This window comes from Triturus cristatus, chromosome 1_1 (assembly GCF_964204655.1).
Source record: "Triturus cristatus chromosome 1_1, aTriCri1.1, whole genome shotgun sequence".
Lineage (NCBI taxonomy): Eukaryota > Metazoa > Chordata > Amphibia > Caudata > Salamandridae > Triturus > Triturus cristatus.
This window is the reverse complement of record NC_140579.1, coordinates 1,102,124,136-1,102,146,808: the sequence shown is the minus strand read 5'-3', so window position 1 is coordinate 1,102,146,808 and position 22,673 is coordinate 1,102,124,136.

Sequence of the window (22,673 nt, the reverse complement as noted above, 5' to 3'; positions counted from 1 at the left end):
GGAGACACAGGAAGATGGACAGAGGGAGGAGGCTGACACACAGAGGGAGGGAGAGGGGGACAGAGAGGGAGGGAGAGGGGGACAGAGAGGGAGGGAGAGGGGGACAGAGAGGGAGGGAGACACAGGAAGATGGACAGAGGGAGGAGGCTGACACACAGAGGGAGGGAGAGGGGGACACAGAGGGAGGGAGACACAGGAAGATGGACAGAGGGAGGAGGCTGACACACAGAGGGAGGGAGAGGGGGACACAGAGGGAGGGAGAGGGGGACACAGAGGGAGGGAGAGGGGGACACAGAGGGAGGGAGAGGGGGACAGAGAGGGAGGGAGAGGGGGACAGAGAAGGAGGGAGACACAGGGAGAGCAAATCAGTCCTGTGGTGTGTGGGAATGTCTGCTCGTCAGCAGGTGGACTGCGTGCATGTAGACAAGGGTGGCCAGTGCCAGAACCCCCCCTCTTCATCATGGCAAAACGCAGGGCCATGTCACAACCTGTACACGAGCACAAGGACAGCCACCTGCATCATATGAGTGTGTGGATCCACTCCATGTGCACATGTACAGTGCTACAAGGAAGGCGCAAATGCATAGCTCGGCACACATGCACACTCCACTGCTGACTGCAGTCACACTTGACGCAGCAAGTAAGACTGTGCCACACATAGTTAAAGGGGCCAAATTGGTGCCCAAGGGACACACACATGCACAAGTGCACTGTGAGTGGAATGCAAGACAGATCCTAATTCCAAGAGGAAATGTGCCAACTTTGTAACGGATGAAACATGGATGTTGCATGGATCCAAATTAACATTTTCTCTCTCACACACAGGTCAACGTCGTGCTGCACCCCCCAACACTGGGGGGGAACACTCACAGGACCCGGATCTGCAGGAGACCGATCCCACCGGCAGCGACCACTCTCACCACTCTGCGGACGACCCCGACCGACCTGGCCCCTCTGGTGTCCAACCACCTGCAGCACCTGCGTCAGGTACAACCGTGCCAACCACCACCCCCACTCCTGCCACATCCCAGGAGACACCCAGGATCCCTGCCCCAACACCACAATGCAGCCAGGCTCGCCAGGAGGGACACGGTGTCCCGGGCACCCAGGAGGAGGCAGGCGACAACGCCAATGCCACCCCTCAGGGGTCCCAGAGACCCGATGTGCCCACAAGTGCAGGCCAGACGCAAGTGGGCAGGGGTGGTGGGAGTGGAGGACGGCGGAGGCGCGAGCCTGACCAGTTGGCTGGGGATCCGGTATTTTCACATGTCCGTAACATCCTGGACTCATACCGGCAGGACACCACGGGCATGGCCCAGGTTGTGTCCGTCCTCGAGGGGATCAAGGTCCAGCAGGCCCAGCAACATGCGGAGCTAATAGCCTGTCTACAGCTACACCAACGGAGGATGGAGGACAGACAGGCTGAGCAAGTGACGGCGTCCCAGGGGATTCACGCTGAACTCCGTCGGATGGCCGACACCATGGCCGACCCTCCCTGTGCCAGAAGGCGGAGAACATCACCACCCACAGGGAGGGATCATGAGGAGGAGGAGGAAACATCCGACGGAGCATCCCAGACGTCGTCACGGCCTGCTGCTGAGGTTCCCCGCAGGAAGCCGGGTCGTCCACGGAAAGGACCGTGAGGGTGGCTGCTACATCACCATCTCCCAGGACACCTGGCCTGGCACCTGGCCCACTGGAGCAACAGCATCACAGCATCAAGAGACATTCTCTGCCACATGGCCCTGCTGGTCACTGGCTGACCAATGTTGACAAAGACTGTGGCATGGACTATGAGGATTTCCAATGGCAAGGACACCAACTCCCCTACTGAACTTTGGATTCCCTAATCCCGGAAAGCCCCCCACTTTGTCCCCCCCCCCCCCTAATAAATCACACTATTAAGAGTAGATGCCTGCTGGTAGCATTATTACCTAACATGTGTCTTGTACAGTCTAAACATGCCTGAGTCATCTGTTCACTTCAACCATCCACACCCTGGGGCCTGAGTCTGGCACAGGACACATGGGTCACAGTTTATTAGGCAAGACAGACATGGAGCACCATACACACCCGTGATGTGCAGAACCAGCTGAGGGGGTGGCCGAACAACCGTGCTGACAGACACATTGAGTACAGCAACAGTCATGCGCAGAGGTCAGGGAACCTGGCCCGTGTCCTGGGGGGCACCCAGGTACGTGTAGACAGGTGGCAGAACCATGTCCTGCAAGCTTGAGTCCGGTGGATGCAGAGAATGGGGGCCTGGACAACGTTGGATGCATGGGGATGGCACATGTCACACTACCCACACAGTCATGGACATCATGCCCAATACACAGTCTCAGCACACACACACAGCTTGCATCTTGCCACTCGACACATTGACACATAGCCACAATCTGGGAATACCATGCCAGACATGCAGGATGCACCGTGCCAACACACCAGCATTGACTGAGCAGAGGCACCTTGGAGGCATAGGGACACCTTTAATAGTCATGTTTTTGGGATTGCAGAGGCAACTTGAAGTACACATGAACACATCATGTGGAGTAACATGTGGCTCAAACACTGGCACCCCCCTTCTGCAGCACAAATGCGTGATAGCCATGGTACTGGCACACAAGCGTCGGCTAACAGCTAAATACCCACAACTGCACACGGAGAGCCTGCCATACACCATAGATCCGCTGATGTGGAAGTCCCACGCCATGTCAAGCCAATGTCAACCGTATGTGTCCGAGGGCAGTGTCACACACATTGATGCCATCATCACAATCCACCATCCCATCACTGATGACTGACAACCAGGCAGCCCATCTATTCTGGTGTACCCAGCTGCATGTCGTGTCCCATGGGGATGCAACATGACTGCAGAGGAACCAAACCCCGACCTGGGCAGTGTGCACACATAGTGAACAACTGCCACACCCAATACACCCCAGATGCATCCCTTACCCCATGGAGACTTCCAAACGTGTCCGTGCCTGTAACGCTGAGTCAGCCCACGATGCCATGTCCATGAGGAATAGCAGTGCCACAACAATGCAACCAGCAGATGGCATGCGCAGGTACCTGGGGAAGAGAGACACACAAGAAGTCAGCCACAAAAAGCACAGCCACTTGCATGTGCATTGACTCGACACATGTATGGATGACAACATGCTAGGTCACAATTATGACTGGGGAAATACTACCATCACTGCCACCATCACTCCAGTGACACACCCACACACACCTCTGACTCACGTGCCATACATGCAGGTGGACACACACATCACAACACATGCCACACGGGGACCAAGGCGTGCACACTCAGACACTGGTACTCACCACTAAGCAAAGAAGTCGCGTATGAGCCGAGTCCGGATGTCCTCTTGCGGCTCCACATCCTCCACATCACTAGCCCCATTGCCAAGCCCTTCGTCCTCCACGGGTGGATGGTCCTCGTCATGTTGATTCAGGATGAGTGGCACAGCTCTTTCAACTGCCATGTTGTGCAGCATGCAGCAGACCATGAAGATCTTGCAAACCTTTGCCGGGGCATATGGGAGTGCGCCGCCGGTCTTGTGGAGGCACCGGAATCGGCTCTTCAGCATGCCAAACGTCCTCTCTATCACTCGCCTTGTCCGGCCATGGGCGGTGTTGTAGCGGAGCTGGGCCGGCGTGATGGGGTTGCGGAGAGGTGTCAGCAGCCAAGGCATGTTGGGATAGCCAGCGTCCCCTACATGGGAAGCACATGGACATCGTTAGAACTGGCGAAGCGGTAGTGCTGCTCGGCCAAACAGAATACAGGACAGACAGACTGTACCCACCAACAACACATGCTCGTTCGTTGCGCAGCTGCATCATCATATCAGGCATCCCGCTACGCCTCATGATGTAGGCATCGTGTGCTGATCCTGGGAAACAAGCACAGACATGTGAAATCACCATGTTGGACAGACACACCACAAGGGCATTGATGGAGTGGTAGTGCTTCCGATTGCGGTACGCCACCTCCCGTGCGTGTGGTGGTACCAAACCTACATGTGTCCCATCTATGGACCCAATGACATGGGGCATCCCTCCCAGGGCATAGAAACCACGCTTGACCTCAGTCATCTGTTCAGGGGTTGGGAACTTGATGAAGTCATCCAGGTGAATCAACATGGCCTCCAAGAAATCATGCAGCACACCGCTGAACATGCTCTGGGACATGCCACCAACATGAGCTATGGTATTTTGGAAGGTACCCGTGGCAAGGAAATGTAGGGCAGCCATTACCTTCAGCTGGGGTGTCAGTGCCGTAGGATACCTGTGCTGCGGTTGCAGGTGTGGTGCCAGTCTCGCCGTCAGCTCCAGAATCAACGGTTGGGTGAAGCGGTAGAGCCGGATCCTGTCATTCTCCTGCAAGGTGGCCAAGTCTGGAATTCTTCGGGCAACAGGAGGCGCTCTGCAGTAATTTGGAAGTGACAAGGAAGAGTGAGTGCACTACGAGAACAACTCATGTCTACTGAGCACATGTAAATCTGGCAATACACACATGCCACATAGGGAGTCAGGCATGTGCTACATGCCCAGGACACGTATGGATGCAAGGTGACACTCCTTCCAAGACCCAGCTACACACGGTGATTGAGAACCTCCCCATGCCATGCCATGGAAATAGCTGTGTCCCAGTGCAAGTGCACTGCCCGACGCAAGACAGGAGTGACATACACCCACACATCAGCAGAAGTGTGATGCCGATTGCAGAGACTGGCAGCGGAACACTTGAGCCACAGGTCACATGACATTACACTAGTCCAGCCCACACACCTTGCCATGAAGGTGCACATGTCATGACTCACCACACATTCCTTGTGAGTTTGCTGACATGGCCTTGTCACGCTACTCCGTGTCCCTTGCATACATGTGCACCTCACATCCGAGAACACATGTGGCATGGTGTTGGGAACAGTGTGCAATGACAATCTACACACAGCCACATGTTGGTTGCTGCAACGGCTGCAGCTTTTGAGGGTGCTACAACATCAACCTGATGTAAATCCCGGACACATATATGGCATAGTCACATTGTGCACTGTGGGTAGTGATAAGTCATGTGTCATGAACCCTGTACCTGGCATCATGGGACACTTCCGTGTGTTGGTGTCGGTGCCATGCCAGTGACGCTCACCCCAAGTGCGCAGTCCCACATGCACACATGTCAAAGGAGTCAAGGGCATGCCTGGCACACATTGCACCCTCACACAGTACACATGTACACATCTCATCATACATCTGGTGCCTTCTCCACTCAGGAGGCATGTTCCACATCACAGCCTGTGACACCTGTGCCCCACACATGTGGTAATGCACAGACGATGCCTTGATGTCCATTCCTGGACAAGTATGTCCATCCATGGACAAGTATGTCCGCCCTATTCCTACATGTGTGTCGCCTATTACCACAGTGATGTGTAAAATCCGCCGTACTGCTGCTGAGAGGGCCTGTGCATGTTCCCAAATCACTGTGGGAGTGCTGCCGTATGTGTACCCATCGTGATGGCGAGCGTAGATGCGAGTGTACGGTCCGTGTCACTACGGGTACGCATACGCGTGCAGACCCATAGTGATGGAGAGCGTAGATGCGAGTGTACGGCCCTATCACTATGGGTCTGCACGCGTATGCGTACCCGTAGTGTTACGGACCGTACACTCGCATCTACGCTCACTATCACTATGGGTCTGCACGCGTATGCGTACCCGTAGTGGTACGGACCGTACACTCGCATCTACGCTCACTATCACTATGGGTCTGCACGCGTATGCGTACCCGTAGTGGTACGGACCGTACACTCGCATCTACGCTCACTGTCACTATGGGTCTGCACGCGTATGCGTACCCGTAGTGGTACGGACCGTACACTCGCATCTACGCTCACTATCACTACGAGTACGCATACGCGTGCAGACCCATAGTGATGGAGAGCGTAGATGCGAGTGTACGGTCCGTACCACTACGGGTACGCATACGCGTGCAGACCCATAGTGATAGTGAGCGTAGATGCGAGTGTACGGTCCGTACCACTACGGGTACGCATACGCGTGCAGACCCATAGTGATGGAGAGGGTAGGCATGCATGTACGGGCCGTTGCCATGCATTTGGGGTGCCCTAGGGCCCCCACACGCACCGTACCTGTGTGTGATGCTCCAAATTACATAGGGGACAAGTATTAAGGCCTACATGCATGCTGGTTGTCATGGAGACCAAGTTCAAAATTCGAAATTGTTCTGGAAGGTGCACAGCAGAAGTCAGTTGGAATTTGTCTACTTTGTTGCAATGTGTTTGTGGGGCTGACATCATGCAGGAGAATGAAACCGATAGAGAACACACAGACTGCTAGGTTTGTAGGGATTGGTGGAAACATAGGATGCAAATGTGAGTGACCAATCTCTCTGTACTCCTGTGCATGAGACTGGGCAGAAGGGCACATATAAGGCAGCCAGGTCCCATGAGGGAGCACTTGCCTGCACATCTTTGCATTCGTCGACCCAGCTGCTGCTACTGATTCCCTGGAACCATGTCAAGGGCTGTGGAGAGGACACAGCCATTCACCCTGGAGGAGAACATGGCTCTGCTGGATGTGATCCTCCCACAGTACCCCATGCTGTATGGGCGACCAGGGTATCAGGTGAGTGCATAGGCCACTGCCACAGACTGTCCCTATGTTGTGACTGTGACTTCTGCCATTGCGTCCAGGTGTAACACACATGCCATGTACTGTCGGGGGGGTCCCAGGGGGGGGGTGCCTGATGTCTCCCAGCAGTGCCCTGAGACAGGTGGGGTGGGGGCCTATCACTCACAGCAGTGCCCTGAGACAGGAGGGGTGGGTCCAGAGTGCTCCCAGCAGTGCCCTGAGACAGGAGGGGTGGGTACAGTGTGCTCCCAGCAGTGCCCTGAGACAGGAGGGGTGTGTGCCTATCACTAACAGCAGTGCCCTGAGACAGGAGGGGTGGGTACAGAGTGCTCCCAGCAGTGCCCTGAGACAGGAGGGGTGGGTACAGAGTGCTCCCAGCAGTGCCCTGAGACAGGAGGGGTGGGTACAGTGTGCTCCCAGCAGTGCCCTGAGACAGGAGGGGTGTGTGCCTGTCACTAACAGCAGTGCCCTGAGACAGGAGGGGTGGGTGTGATGCACAGTGTGAGCCTTGATCATTGATTGTGACATTGCCATCATTCCACCTGTGTACCCACTGTGGCACGTAGTGCTTTTTCCCCTCAACAGGGGATGATGTCCCTATGACAAAGGTGCAATGCGTTGGCTGCATGACATGCCTTGTTGTAACCAGCTAATTTGTACCCATATGTCTCTCTGTGACATGTGGCTGGTGTATTGATGTGGTGTCACTTGTTCTACCTCACAGGTAGGCGCCACTGCCAAGGAGCAGATCTGGCTGACCGCCGTCAGTGCCGTGAGGCGTGTGGATGGTCGGAGGCGGAGCCTTCCCCAGGTGAGGAAACGCTGGCAGGATATCCGGTGCTGGACGCGGAGGATTGCACGGCTCCTGCTGGGGGACTCACCTGAGAGCCACAAGAACCGCGGCCGCCGCCGTCTGAGCCACCTCCACAGGCGTGTGCTGCCGGTGGTCTTTCCAGACCTGGAGAGGCGCTTACAGGCGATGCAGCAGCCGGAAGGGGGTAGGTACATGTGTGTTTGTTGTGTGTCACCGGCATTTGTAAGGGCACAGTAGCATGAATTCACTGGCAGGGTTTAAAGGTGCTGTGCAGATCCTGTTTGCCCCAGTATAGCGCTGCGCCCCTGCCACCCTTCCCCTCCTTGCAATGTGTTCCCTGGTCTGTGTGTAGTCACTCCTCCACAGGGTAATGTAGGCTGGCGTTTTGTCCACGGGAACAATGTCTGTAGCATCATGTGTGGGGGTGGTGTGTAACAGGTTGTGGGACATTGCCTGTGCACTGTCAAGTTCACTGCATGTGGGTTCCATATCAGTTGGCACTGATGCTGACTCCAGACATGGGAGTTGGTCTCTCATGTGTCATGCCTTACAGCGCGCATGTCCCATGTAGTGGCCTGTGACATGATGTGCATGAGTGTGCGATACACATAGTGCAGGGATGGTGACGTGTGTTGCAGTCATTACCATTCAGTAGCATGTAGTTGCGTGCCCACTACTGTCCCCTGGGGCACCTTTTCCTCAGTGGTGTATGTGTCATCATAAACGTGGCCACTGTCAGTGTCTACAGCGTAAGTTGTGCTCTCTGCCATTGTCCCCTGTCACCATGTATATAGACGTGCTATTTTGTACAGGTGTCCACTGTGCAGCCTGACCTGATTGTCCTTCTTCATACTCACAGTTGCCAGTGCCTGTGTGTCTTGCTATACTCATCTGAGGATGGGCACTGGTACCACATTATTTGTACAGGCGCACCTTGGCTGTTTGGCGTTCAATCTCGCTTTTTGCCTGCCCCTGTGTGTATCACCCAGACTATGAGATGTTGGTGCCACCTGTGTCTCAACAATTTGCCTCGTGTAGGGTCTTGTTGGGGCGGGCAATGCCTATGTGTTAAATCCTGATTACCACTTGCTGGGTCTGGGCAGTGTGTGATGTGTCTGGACACACACGCAATGTGCAGTGACAGAGTCATGTTGTGCATGTTTTCAGCATTACCTATGCAGCATGTGTCTCAAGTTCATGGATATGGTCCCTGGTCATCGGTATTTTCGCCAACGCTGTGTGGTGCAGATGCAGTGCTGGATTGTCCCCAGGGCCTGGGTGCTATGTCAGACTCCTTTTCCTGTGTTTAGCTATTGTCTCATGCTCTCCATGGTATTTCAGTGGCATGGTGGCTCAACCAACTGTGTGTTTCATGCCCTACATCGGTACCCTGTTCAGTAGATGTTAGGGATCTTCCTTTTCAGGCCATGCAATGTTACCTATGTGGATTGGACTCATGTGACAGATGTGTACAGATGTCTGATTATTTCTGTCTCTCCACCCTGCCCACAGCATCGTCGGGGGACACAGAGGGAGACATGGACACAGACCAGGCGGAGGGACCGAGCACCAGTGCCAGCCGTGACATCGGGTCTGGCACATCGAGTGGTACAGAGGCGGAGGAGAGTGTGGCCGAGGACCTGTCGACTGGCACATCAGACTACGAAGCTGACAGGTCCGGGGACGATGTCTCCGAGTGGGCGGAGGCTGCACCAGCAGCTGACAGCGGAACAACACCTCGCACCGCCCCCTCAGTTTCCACCAGCCGCCTCCCACTTGCTCGTGTCCCTTCCCAGCGTGCCCGGTCACAGCATGTCTCCTTCCTGCCAGGCACCGCACCCCCTGCCCCTGTCTCCACTGCTGCCGCCAATGCAGAGTCTGTGGACATCCAGCGGCAACTGCAGGTTGGTCAGGCTGCGATCCTTAATGTCCTCCATGCCCACGGCAAAACCCTCACCAACATCGAGGCTTTCTTGGAGGGCATTCATTCATCGCAGGCTGACCAACGCAACTTGCTGAGGTCCATCGACTCCACACTGACTGCAGCAGTGGGTCTCCTGCAGCGCGACCTCCCCCCACCTACCCCTGCCCCATCCACACTTCCCGCTCCCATGCCTGTCACACGTACACCCAGACGTCGGCATGCACCCACATCAACGGACACGGGCACCACACCAGCAGGGAAGGTCCACCGCACTCCTCCTGACACGCACACACAGGGTGAGGTAGGCACACCCACTGGGTCGGGGGGCAAACGTGTGACACGCAGCCATAGTGGGAGTCCGCATTCCACCCAGTCCACTCCCTCCAAATCCCCTCCCCTCAGCTCTCCTGGCCACATCTCCCCCAAGGACACCTTCATGGCCGCTCTGTCCCTGAGCCCCACAGTTACACCACCACGCAAGCGGTCAAGGAGGTCCCCGGTCAGGGTGGTTGAGTCTCCCCCCCGTCTCCACCCTCCCCCGGTGGCGCTGCGACCCATCCCTCTGACCCCCCCCCCTCCTTGGGGCCTGAGGTCCCTTCGGGTGCAGGGGACTCCCTGGAGGACCTTGCAAAGGTGTGTAGTGCCATCCTGGCCTCCGCCTTTGGCACTGACCCACCCCCTGTGGTGGAGTCCTCCATCCCTGCACCCACAACGCCGCCCCTTTGCCCTGATGTCCCTGCGGTGCCTGTTGCTTCTCCCCCCCCTGATGCCCTCACCAGTGTGGAAGACGATGCCATTTGACTGTGCAGGCAATGTAGGGGACACGCATCCCACTGTGTCCCCCATCCAGCTGAGAATCATTGACTGCCCTATGGGCTTTGTGAAGATTGAACTGCCTGCGATCCATGGACATTGTGCTCATGCTGAATAAAGCTTAATTTTGTCTTCATTATCACACTACTGCTATGCTGGTATTGGTGTTGGTGGGGCTGCTACATGGTTTTGGGTGGTGTGTAAGGGTTTGGGTGTGTGGGATGTGTAGTAGTGTACTGCTCATTGGTGGGACCCTGTGATCTGTGTGCCATCACAAGGTGTTGGCTAACTTTCTTTGTTCATGTAAGCAGTTACTGCATGGTGCACTTGTCCCAGGGTGTATTCCTTCCTCTGTGTACCCAGCTTTCTTCCCTGCAGGGTGTTCCCAATGTTTAGCGCAGAGCTGTGTCTACATGAGCTGTGTGTGTGACGGAGCCCTTCTACTTTGGCCATGCATGCAGGGCCATGTCTCCACCTGCGACAATCGTGGCATCCTTGGTGATCACTGTACTTGTGTGTGGAGTCTGTTGACATGAGTTCATGGGGACATGTTCCCTTGTAGCCAGTATGCATGTGGATAATTCTGGCCTCACACACATGTGTTACACCCCTCCTGTATCAGGGCACTGCTGGGAGTGATGGGCACCCACCCCTCCTGTCTCAGGGCACTGCTGGGAGGACTCCACACCCACCCCTCCTGTCTCAGGGCACTGCTGGGAGGACTCTGCACCCACCCCTCCTGTCTCAGGACACTGCTGGGAGGACTCCACACCCACCCCTCCTGTCTCAGGGCACTGCTGGGAGGACTCCACACCCACCCCTCCTGTCTCAGGGCACTGCTGGGAGGACTCCACACCCACCCCTCCTGTCTCAGGGCACTGCTGGGAGGGCTCTGCACACACACCTCCTGTCTCTGGGCACTGCTGGGAGGACTCTGCACACACCCCTCCTGGGTCTGGACACTGCTGGGGGGACTCTGCACACACCCCTCCTGGGTCTGGACACTGCTGGGAGGACTCTGCACCCACCCCTCCTGTCTCAGGGCACTGCTGGGAGGACTCTGCACACACCCCTCCTGGGTCTGGACACTGCTGGGAGGACTCCACACCCACCCCTCCTGTCTCAGGGCACTGCTGGGAGGACTCTGCACCCACCCCTCCTGTCTCAGGGCACTGCTGGGAGGACTCCACACCCACCCCTCCTGTCTCTGGGCACTGCTGGGAGGACTCTGCACACACCCCTCCTGGGTCTGGACACTGCTGGGAGGACTCCACACCCACCCCTCCTGTCTCAGGGCACTGCTGGGAGGACTCTGCACCCACCCCTCCTGTCTCAGGGCACTGCTGGGAGGACTCCACACCCACCCCTCCTGTCTCTGGGCACTGCTGGGAGGACTCTGCACACACCCCTCCTGGGTCTGGACACTGCTGGGGGGACTCTGCACACACCCCTCCTGGGTCTGGACACTGCTGGGAGGACTCTGCACCCACCCCTCCTGTCTCAGGGCACTGCTGGGAGGACTCTGCACACACCCTCCTGTCTCTGGGCACTGCTGGGAGGACTCTGCACACACACCTCCAATTTCTGGATATGTACGCTTGGGACATACACGGTGTGGGTGCGCTCCATGCATTCGAGGTGAGGGTACGGGTCGTACTTACACTGTTGGGGTGGGGGGTACGCTCCATGCATACGCGGTTGGGGGTACGGGTCGTACTTACACTGTTGGGGTGGGGGGGTACGCTCCATGCATACGCGGGTGAGGGTTCGTGTCGTACTTACACTGTTGGCATGGGGGGTACGCTCCATGCATACGCGGGTGGGGGTACGGGTCGTACTTACACTGGTGGGGGTGGGGGTACGGTCCGTACGTCCGCGGGTGAGGGTTCGAGTCGTACTTACACTGTTGGGGTGGGGGGTACGCTCCTTGCATACGCGGGTGGGGGTACGGGTCGTACTTACACTGGTGGGGGTGGGGGTACGGTCCGTACGTCCGCGGGTGAGGGTTCGAGTCGTACTTACACTGTTGGGGTGGGGGGTACGCTCCTTGCATACGCGGGTGGGGGTACGGCTCGTACTTACACTGGTGGGGGTGGGGGTATGGTCCGTACGTCCGCGGGTGAGGGTTCGAGTCGTACTTACACTGTTGGGGTGGGGGGCACTCTCCATGCATACGCGGGTGGGGGTACGGGTCGTACTTACACTGTTGGCATGGGGGTTACGCTCCATGCATACGCGGGTGAGGGTACGGGTCGTACTTACACTGTTGGCATGGGGGGTACGCTCCATGCATACGCGGGTGGGGGTACGGGTCGTACTTACACTGGTGGGGGTGGGGGTACGGTCCGTACGTCCGCGGGTGAGGGTTCGAGTCGTACTTACACTGTTGGGGTGGGGGGTACGCTCCATGCATACGCGGGTGGGGGTACGGGTCGTACTTACACTGTTGGCATGGGGGGTACGCTCCATGCATACGCGGGTGGGGGTACGGGTCGTACTTACACTGTTGGCATGGGGGGTACGCTCCATGCATACGCGGGTGGGGGTACGGGTCGTACTTCCACTGTTGGCATGGGGGGTACGGTCCGTACGTCCGCGGGTGAGGGTTCGAGTCGTACTTACACTGTTGGGGTGGGGGTACGCTCCATGCATACGCGGGTGGGGGTAGGGTCCGTACATATCCGTCCCCACGCTATGTGATGCTTGTGCGGGCCGTACCGAGGCCTTTGCCACGTGGGTAAGATCCGTCCCGCCATTGTTGGGGTGACGTGTGTGTGGGCGTGGTACGACTCGTACCCACGCTCTTGAGGCGTGGGTACGGGACGTACCTGTCTGGTTGTGTTGCCGGTTCGCGTGGTGACGGACTTCCGTTGTGGCGGTCGCTGGCCTATCAGGACACACCCCCACCCCCTCGTGGTGACCAGGGCATGGGAGTCAGGTATGTCCAGGCCATGTGTGACTTATGTGGTTGTTTTGTGGTCTGCCCTGGTCGTGCCACCCCCACCCCACCCCACTTTCCCCCCTCCCTTAGTTATTCTGACCTTCTGCGGCGTCTGCGTCGGTGCCTGTAGAGCAGGTGGACTGCTATGAGGGCAGGGATGACTCGTAGGTTCGGGTCCATGTCTGTCCGTCGCGTACTGGTACTCCAATCGCGTCGTCCTGTCGCGTACGGGTCCTCCTTGGTGGCGTCGTCCTGTGTGTCCGTCACGTACTGGTCCTCCTTGTTCGCGTCGTCGTCTGTCCGTCGCGTACTGGTGGTCCTTGTTCGCGTCGTCCTGATTTCCCGGCAGTTTTTGGCTGCCGCAAAATATTCACCGTGCGGGGTGACGTCGGTGCGAATCGTGATTCCTGGGTCGTGAATGGCTGGCTGCGAGCGTCCCGACGTCAGGTCGGCACTTTCCCGGATCGCATTGGTAGGTGTTTTTTTGTTCGGTCGGACTTTTTTACGAATCGTACGGTCATGGTGTACCCGTGCGATTCGTGATTCCTTGTTTGTAGAAATTGACGACCGGGTACGCGTCGGACGGAGAATATGCTCCGTCCGACGGTTCGTACCCGGTTTTTACCGGATCGTGATCGGCACCAGAGTCTTCTTGGTGAAGTCAAAGATCTTATTCATTGGCTGCAGCCAGTGACAGGTATCCTAGAAGTACAACACGTGTATATTCTCAGGAGACTGCTCCCTTACGAAAACCAGCCTTCTCCTTATATACCAAATATTATGCTTTAGGCAAACATTCCTCGTTTTACGGTATGATCATTCACATGCATTCATTACAAAGGAAAAGACAGAGTCATAATGGCAAGTACATATTTCAGTTCGTTCAGCCCTTAATCAATTACCCGGCAAAGCTTAGCGCCTTCATCAGATATCGACGGACACCCAATAAAAACAAGCACCTCCTCCTCGTAAAACGGGTCATAAAGAGGGAAACAGGGGCAGGTGTGTAGAAGATTAGGCATGGTTCGTGTGTGATGAAAGGTTTCGTGATATGCTGGGCCATGATACTAATCTCATTCGGCCGCGGGAAGGGAACTGACCGAACAGGTTTGGCCTTAGGCAGCGGAGTCAGTTCACCCAGGTCACCGAGGAGTCAGCGAAGGTGTGTGTGTCCTTCAGACCCATGCTCGGCCGTAGTCCTGTTGCCTATGAGAGGGCAATCACAAAATGGCTGTCGCCCTAAAATGGAGCTCGAGGTATTAGGACAGAAACTCTGATTTCAGGCGATCTCGTCACTCGAATGTGACGCAAATGCTTGTGCATAGTATCCTAAACATTCTCGGTCTGTTGATAAAGAAATCGTCATGTTGGAATCATGCCAGATACGTGGTTCCGAAATTTACAGTACCACAAAACTGTTAACAAAGAATTAAAAAAATTATAACAAAACGGTACTGGAAACGTTATCTTGCTTTCCTTTAAGCATGTAAGCATGTAAAATAACTGTATGGTTCACAGAGAGAAGCTTAGGAGATGTAAGGAGTGTTGAGTGGACCTTAGCCGTTGCACGCTAAACCAGGGGCGTCTATTTGTTCAGGCCTCATTGCGAATGTGTATACAAGGCTCCCAAAGCAGTTGCCTGTCACTGTGTTTATGTTGGTGTTCACCGAACTGCGCTTTGACATGCGCATCATGTAGTGGAGTGTTTCAGTTCCTATGGAATTTATCAAGTTGGTGTCCAGAAGAGGCATGGCTTCAAATGGTGCAGCAGGTGCAGTGGCACCGGGGCCCAGAAGCCTGGGAAGGCGCTCTGAACCATGATTATTGCTGTATTTCACAGTGGGATCCGTTTCTTTCCTTGCACTTGGGCACATGACGCACTCAGGGCCGGCTTTAGTGCTGGTGGGGCCCTGTGCCACAATGTTTGTTGGCGCCCCCCCAATGACCACCTTCACCACGGATTCTCTCACTAGCACCCTTTAACAGTGACCAAGTCTCCATAAACACACTCTCTCAGATGCATTGAATTAGTTACATAGCGCCACTCATACCAGTGTAGGGTGTCCGAGCACTTTGCATCACACACACATTACACAGAGACAATCAATCATACGTGTGTAAATCAGTGAATAGGAATTGTTACATAAGCCAAAGAACTGAAAGTGTAGGAGTCACATGTCACCCATACTGGTAGGCAGTATAGTTTAAAAGTGCTTGGTGTGGAGAAGCACAAACTCAGAGTCGAAAAAGAAACAGCATAGTTGGGAGTTTTCTTTAAAAATAAGAATCGATTTCGAGCCAAATTAACACTTTATGCAACATTAATCAATGTTCTAATGCATACTTTGCAGTGTGTATGCAGTTCTATGATGAAAGTTAATGCCTCACTATTCTATATTAGGACTTTAAGTTATAAATTGCAAGTAACAAAAGGATGTCTCTTTTGAAAGCAGTAACCTGCTGATCTGTTTACATCATACACACTCTGTAATCTACTTGGTACAGGTTCTTTGCAGCTGGCATATTAACCCTCTGCACTAACTTCACCTAAGTCAAAACCTCAACTTTACAAAACACTGATCTCTCTCCAGGAAGATAATTAATCACACGAGTTTTCTTGACATTTATGTGAGGCCTGGTAATTGCCGGGGGAAAGAAATGCTGCAGCCGGTGCTTCAAAAGCATAATGAACTTTCAAACACGGCGCCCCCAGGAAGCCTGCACCCGGTGCGGTGGCACCGGTCGCACCGCCCTAAAGCTGGCCCTGGACGCACTGGCTCCGCAACAGGCGTCCGTGTTTCACGTAGACCTTTATTGGGAGTTAGGCTGGGGTCACCATTTTATGGAGATTAGTTATCCGGGTTATTGCGTTTTCATGTACCCATACTGTGTGCTACTGTAAACCTTTTTCCATGCTTTATAATTAGCAACAAGCATAGAACCCATTTTCCGCACAAAAATCAAGGAAATGTGCAAATGAAGTGCTGTGCAACTTACTGAAGAACTAACAGAAATATTCTTGTCTGATTGACCCTCTGATAGCCATGAAAGAATCCTTTACTCTGACATGTTGGGAGCAAGGAATCCATTTATTTTCCTACATCCAGTACTTTAAATGGTCAGGTGCTGCCCGGTACCGTGTACCTGCACTTCTTTAATTTGAAAGAGAGCGTACCTGCAGTTTTCACCTCTGCTGCAATACATTTAATGGGAGAGTCCCGACACTTCTCAGTAGCAAGTAGATTCTCTGAATAGAGAGTGCCTGCACTTATGTACTCCCATTTAAAACATTTCCTACAACCGTTGAGCAGATTTCAACCTGCATTTAGTAGATGTTCCCATAGCATGTGCAGTCCATAAAACACCAATAAGGTCAGCATTTCAACCTTCGTACCTATAACTTGTTAGCCTGACCCGACCCCCCACCTTCTCCTGGGGCATTTCCTAATCCTCTCATTGGTGTCTTCTTTCAGGTTCATGACTGTATTTTTGTACACTGGCTCTCTGCATGGCAACGCACCCTGAGCAAGTTGTCATACAGTCTACAAAACTCTGTCTGACGCTTACAGATGAGCCTCTGTGCACAGTAGTACTTGTGCAGCAGGCGGTGCTGTCAATCAACGCTCTTTCCACCCATCCCACTCAACGCCCCCTGACACTGAAACCGTTAATCTGGCGTTGGTCAATCTAGCCTGGCTGAGGTATCCTGCATTTGGCCAGCCCCGCAGAGCTGATGGTTGAGCTGTCCGCGCACTGCGGGTTAGGTTTTATTACCAGGCCCAGGGCCTTTCCCGAACCGGCCTTTGCATACAGCTAATTAGTGAAGGTGCATCCTCCTATGCGAGGAACTGCTGACTGTCTCATAACTCGAGCTGGTGTGTCGAGTGAGAAGATGATTTAGGCGGGAAGGAGCCCGAGCCCTCGGAGAGGAAACCTGACTGCCAAGCACCTCGTCCACCTTCCGTATGCGGCTGTCATATGGCCTCACCGAGTGCGCGCGCGCTTTTAAAAGGCTCGCTAATGGATTTCCTTTGTGTCTTGTAAACTTCTCATTCCAGACTGCATCCGAGTGAAAGTGGGAGCAGCCTAAAAATAGGAGCTCAGTGAAAAGATGAGCAGTGCTGGGAAGAGGTGGATGCAGGGTCTTTCTGAGCTGCATGCATCTCCCGTGCGGGGCGCCGCACCCTGCCCTTGCATAGAGAGCCAGGCGCATTGAGCCCAATAGTTAGGGCGACAAACTGGCATTGGTGCAAATTCAGGACGGTGAGTGCAAAAATTCAGGACAAAGGGTCAAAATTCAGGACACAAATTCAGGACAGGAGGTCAAAATTCAGGACAAAACTTCAGGATAATAGGTAAGTTTTACAGACACATCAGAGGAGGCCGCGCAATAGTATATAAGTAGGCCCAGCCATATCCAAACATATTCAACCATTTGCAAACCTATCCATCATGTATCCTTCCATATATCATTTCACTCATCCATCCCTTCATCCATCCTTTCACTCATCCATCCATCCTTTCACCCTATCCATCTGTACACTCATCCATCCACTCTTCCACCCATCCATCCATTCACTCATCCATCCAGCCATTTACCCTTTCACCCATCCAGCCATCCTTTCACTTAGCCATCCTTCGTTCCATCCACCCACCCATCCATCTACTCATCCACTCATGAATCCATCCATTGACCCTATCACTCATCCATCCTTTCTCTCATCCATCTATCCTTTCACTCCTTCACTCATCTATTCATCCTTTTGTCGATCTACCCTCCCTTTCACTCACTCATCCATCCTTACACCCACCCTTTTACTCATCCGTCCATCCATTCACCCTTGCACTTATCAATTCTTCAATCCATCCATCATTTCACTCATCCGTCCACCCACTCACTCACTCACTCACTCACTCACTCACTCACTCATCATCCACCTTTTCACTCATCCATCCTTTCACTCATCCATCCACCCTTTTAACCATCCAGCTACCCTTCCACCCATACATCCAGCTATTTACCTTTTCTTTCATCCATCCTTCCACTCACTCATCAATCCATCCATCCTCTCTCATTATCCATCTATTCAATCGTTCATTCATCCATTCACCCTTTCACTAATTCATCCAGCCATCCACCCATCCCTTCACTTACTCACTCGCCCACCTTTTCATATTCAGTTTGAGCTGAGCCTTTTTGAGAAGAGGCCCATCAAGAACTTCGCCCTCACTGCAGGAGCCATTCCAGGACTGGGACAGAAGCCACCCAGGGCGGAGACAGGATCCACCACAGGGGGGGGGGGGGGCAGGAGCCATCACAGGGGGGGGCAGGAGCCACCACATGGGGGGACAGGAGCCATCACTGGGGGGGAACAGGATCCACCAGGGTGGGCACAGGGGTGGGCATGCAGTATTCTAGGTCATTCTAGGTCATTCTAGGTCATCTTGGTCTCTTCCAGGGTGGGGTAGGGCTCCTCACCCCCTCCTGGACAAGACCACGAGACAACAGGCTCTCTTTCTAAAATGTTAGTTTTGCCATCCCCCACCGTGATGTACAGTACTTAAAGGAGATACTCCAAGAGAACTGATTTAACTGATTGTCCTCCATACTTTGTTAATCAGAGTGGGTGCGATTGTGCCGTTTCTTTATTTTATTACATTAAAGACTGCACGTTTGAAAAACCGAGGTTTGCTTACAATTTAGTGACAGTAATTAAGTTCTGTGAAGAGAACCACGTGCTGCCTGGTGTAATCAGGGCCGGTTCTAGGGTGTTTGGGGCCCTGGGCAGAAAGGGAATGTGTGAAGTCCCGCTAAATTGCAGAGACATGACGCATTCAGGGCTCTTTGCATCTGAATAGATGCCCCTGCTCTTGAAGCTGCAGCCCCTCCCTCTCAGTCACCTTCAAACACCTCTTAACAGCTCATGAAGGGCGGAAGGTGTGAGGGTGGCCATCCCGCTGTGCCTTTCCAATGCTGCTGGGGATCTGAGCTTTGGTACTGCATCAGAGTCAAGCAGGGAGGTGGGTGGAAGCTGTGCCGGCTTTAGGGTGGTGCGACCGGTGCCCGGTTAAAATTACGGACAAATAGCTTCCGTTAAACGGACAGACGGCCGAAATTACGGACTGTCCGTGAAATTTACGGACGGTTGGTCACCCTACCAATAGTAAGCATTAGCCGTGTTCACCCTCGAAAGGCAGGCAGTGCACTTTCGAAAGGGGAGAACGCGAGGGCAAATCAGGGCCAGCGCTGGGCATGGGCAGTGTGTGCAGCTGCCCAGGGTCCCGCGGCTGTCTAACTACGATGGGGCCCCTCATGAGTCTATCATCCTTTTGAAATTGTGCCATTGTGTGAGACCCAAGGTGGCCCCCCCTCACCTGGGCCCGGCTGCCATGGACTGAAAGCGCAATATGACACCACATCCCTTTCAGCTGCTGCAAACTGGGCTGGGCTGGGTTTGTGGCCGTGATCAGCCTAATCGCTGCATCTGCATGATAACAGTGGTTAGGCAGATGCTTGAACTGGCCTGAGGTGTGAAGTGAGCCCTGCCCCTGCGTGAGTGAAACACAGATCATCCAGCCAGGCTCACAACAACAAGCATTTGCAATGCAATAGGTCTCGCATTTACGCAAGTTTAAGCTATTGGTATTGTAAATGACAATGCGTTTTATTTGTGTTTCAAAAACCAAAACAAGCATTGGCATCGCCAATAGGTCTCGCCTTTGGGACCTTATAAGTGTTTAGCCATGCAACAGTTGCATAACTAAATACTTATAAGGTCCCAAAAGCGAGACCTATTGGCTATGGCAATGCTTGTTTCTGTTTATTACTGCTCTGTAGTAATGGCGGCACCCGTGCTTTAGCTTAAACATCTTAAACTAAAGTCGGGTGCCGAGGGGGGCGCTAGGTGGCGCACGCACGGAATGGTCTCCATAGCGTGAGGCTCCCGTCGCCCGGTGTTATAATCCGGCATCAGATCCTCTTCTCCTGCCCACAGCCGCCTCGGTGAAAGTTACAGCCGAATCAGTGCCAGGCTGAGAAAGTTGGCGGCTGCGATAGAACCTACCGGCACAAAGTCTAGATCGGCCGGAGCAGGGACCCGGCAGGCACGCCCTACGCTAGACCGCAGCGCCCACGAGGCATACGGGCATCAGATCCTCTTCTCCTGCCCACAGCCGCCCCCAAGTGACGGATTTCGATACCAGACTCACAGGGGCCGCCTCGGTGAAAGTTACAGCCGAATCGGTGCCAGGCTGAGAAAGTTGGCAGCTGCAATAGAACCGAGCGGCACAAAGTCTAGATCGGCCGGAGCAGCGACCCGGCAGGCATGCCCTACGCTAGACCGCGGCGCCCACGAGGCATACGGGCCTCACATCACGGGGCGGGTGAGCCTCGATTGGGGCGCTTGCAACTCAGAGGAGCGACCTTACAGAAGACAGATTGTGCGGTTGAGGGACCGGAAGCAAACTTTAGACGGAGAGGAATAGATTTGCTGAATTCCCTCATCGCGTGGAGGATTGATACTGCGCATTGCTGCTGTTTAATCTCCTGCTCGGTGGAGCGTGGCGACGCTCGGCTAATGGGCCCGCTGCTCCACAATCTTTGGTGAATGCCTCGTAGGATGGTGGAGGCATATTATAGGCCACTGCGCTGAGGGCCTGCCGTGCAGAGGGGAGAGAGCCGGACGCAACATGCGGGAGATTACCTGGCGGTGAGTGCTGGAGGGGTCCGGGAGGATCCGTCGCTACGGGTCCTGCCGTGGTTGACCACATCGCTACATTCGCATTGCCACATACCTGCAGTGGCAGAGGCGGAACGGGGAAGCAGATCGCTGCCTCTGGGTCCCCCTGTTTTCAGTGGGCCGGTCGTCGCTGTCATTCGCGGCCCGCGGGAGCAGGGCTGAGGAGGGCTGCGTCTGCTGTGGATGGAGGATAGCCCGCTGTTGGCCCTATAGACTAACACATACTGAGAGGTGCGTGAGTGGCGGAGAGTGCAGAGAAACCGCCTGTGAGAGCTCGCTGAAGATGTGGACATAGTGCCCTGAAGCTACTCGAGACACGAGTTTTGACGAAGGCTGCAGGCTGGCGCTGTGGCCTTGTGTACTGGAAGCGTGAGGGAGCTTGGGCACCACAATCATAACCGACTCAGGTGCTGTGGCCGGCGAAGTTTATGCCGGCGCCTATCCTACGGGGGTGACGTGCTGCGTTGACACTGAGGTCTGGTTGCGGCCTGTGAAACACAATGCCCTAAGTAGGGTACGGATGACCCACCCTGATACAGTATTAATACACACAACCTGCCAGGCGCAGCTCATCGCTGACCGTAGCGTTTTGTCATTGCCTCAAGATACCCCCCTATTGCGCCCTCATCATGGGGAAACCGGATGCCAGGCAGTCCCGACTCCATTTTGAAGCAAAAAAAAAATACCAAGACTAACCCGGAGGGCGATGGGGCTGGCGCGGTAGGGCCCAGCGGGGAACCCCTCGCCACATCGGAGGCTGACATGAAAATCATACTGCTTGAGGTCCGACAGAGTATCACAGCGTTAGCCGACAAGATGGACGGGATGAATGCCCGCATGGACAGCATAGTCCGCAAGCTTGATGGCCATGAGGAACGGATTAAGGAAACCGAACGCCGCATATCAGATGCAGAGGACACCACCACGCACATGCAGAATACAGTGGCCCAAATGGACAAGCTCTTGAAGGTCATAGCTGCCAAAAACGAGGACATCGAAGCAAGGAGCCGACGGAATAATATAAGAATCTTGGGTATTCCGGAAACCACAAATACAGGAAGAATGGAGCTGTACATCGAGAGTCTTCTGCTAGCGGTGGTGGGGGCGGAGGCCCTTTCCTCTCAGTTCGTGGTGGAGCGGGTACACCGCTCACTGGGCCCCAGGCCCCCCGTGGGAAGCCCTCCGCGCCCTAATATAGCGCGCCTCCTCAACTACAGGGACCGTGACGTGGCCCTCCGGGAGGCACGGGAGCAAAAGCAGCTGCACTATGAAGGGGTACAGTTTACCATTTTCCCGGACTTCACCGCTGCTGTGCAGGAAGACAGGCGCAAATTTCTTCCGGTTAAACAGAAGCTGCGACAAGCCCAAATAGACTATGCCCTGTTATACCCTGCCCGTCTCCGCATCACCTATCAAGGCAAACAAACATTTTGTACGAAACCCCAGCAAGCTGAGGAATTCTTGAAGCAATTGAGGAGGCGTAAACCATCCCATTCTCCGGAGGACTCTTCAACGCTGGCCACCTCTGACATGGATTAGCCTCATCGGTGGCTGCCGGTGTGCCCGGGACGGCCGGGGTTATACTCTTCGGCATGGAACCGGGTGCCATGGCTACACTTTATAACAGATCTCTGAGTGGACTACTTCTCTCTTCCAGAATTGGTGGTGGAGATGAAAGGTACTGTTTCACCGGGCACCCTTGCTTCCCCGATGGGACTGGCGGTATTACTCTGCTGGACCCAGGGGGAGTAAGTGTTACTCGTGGGCCACTTAGAT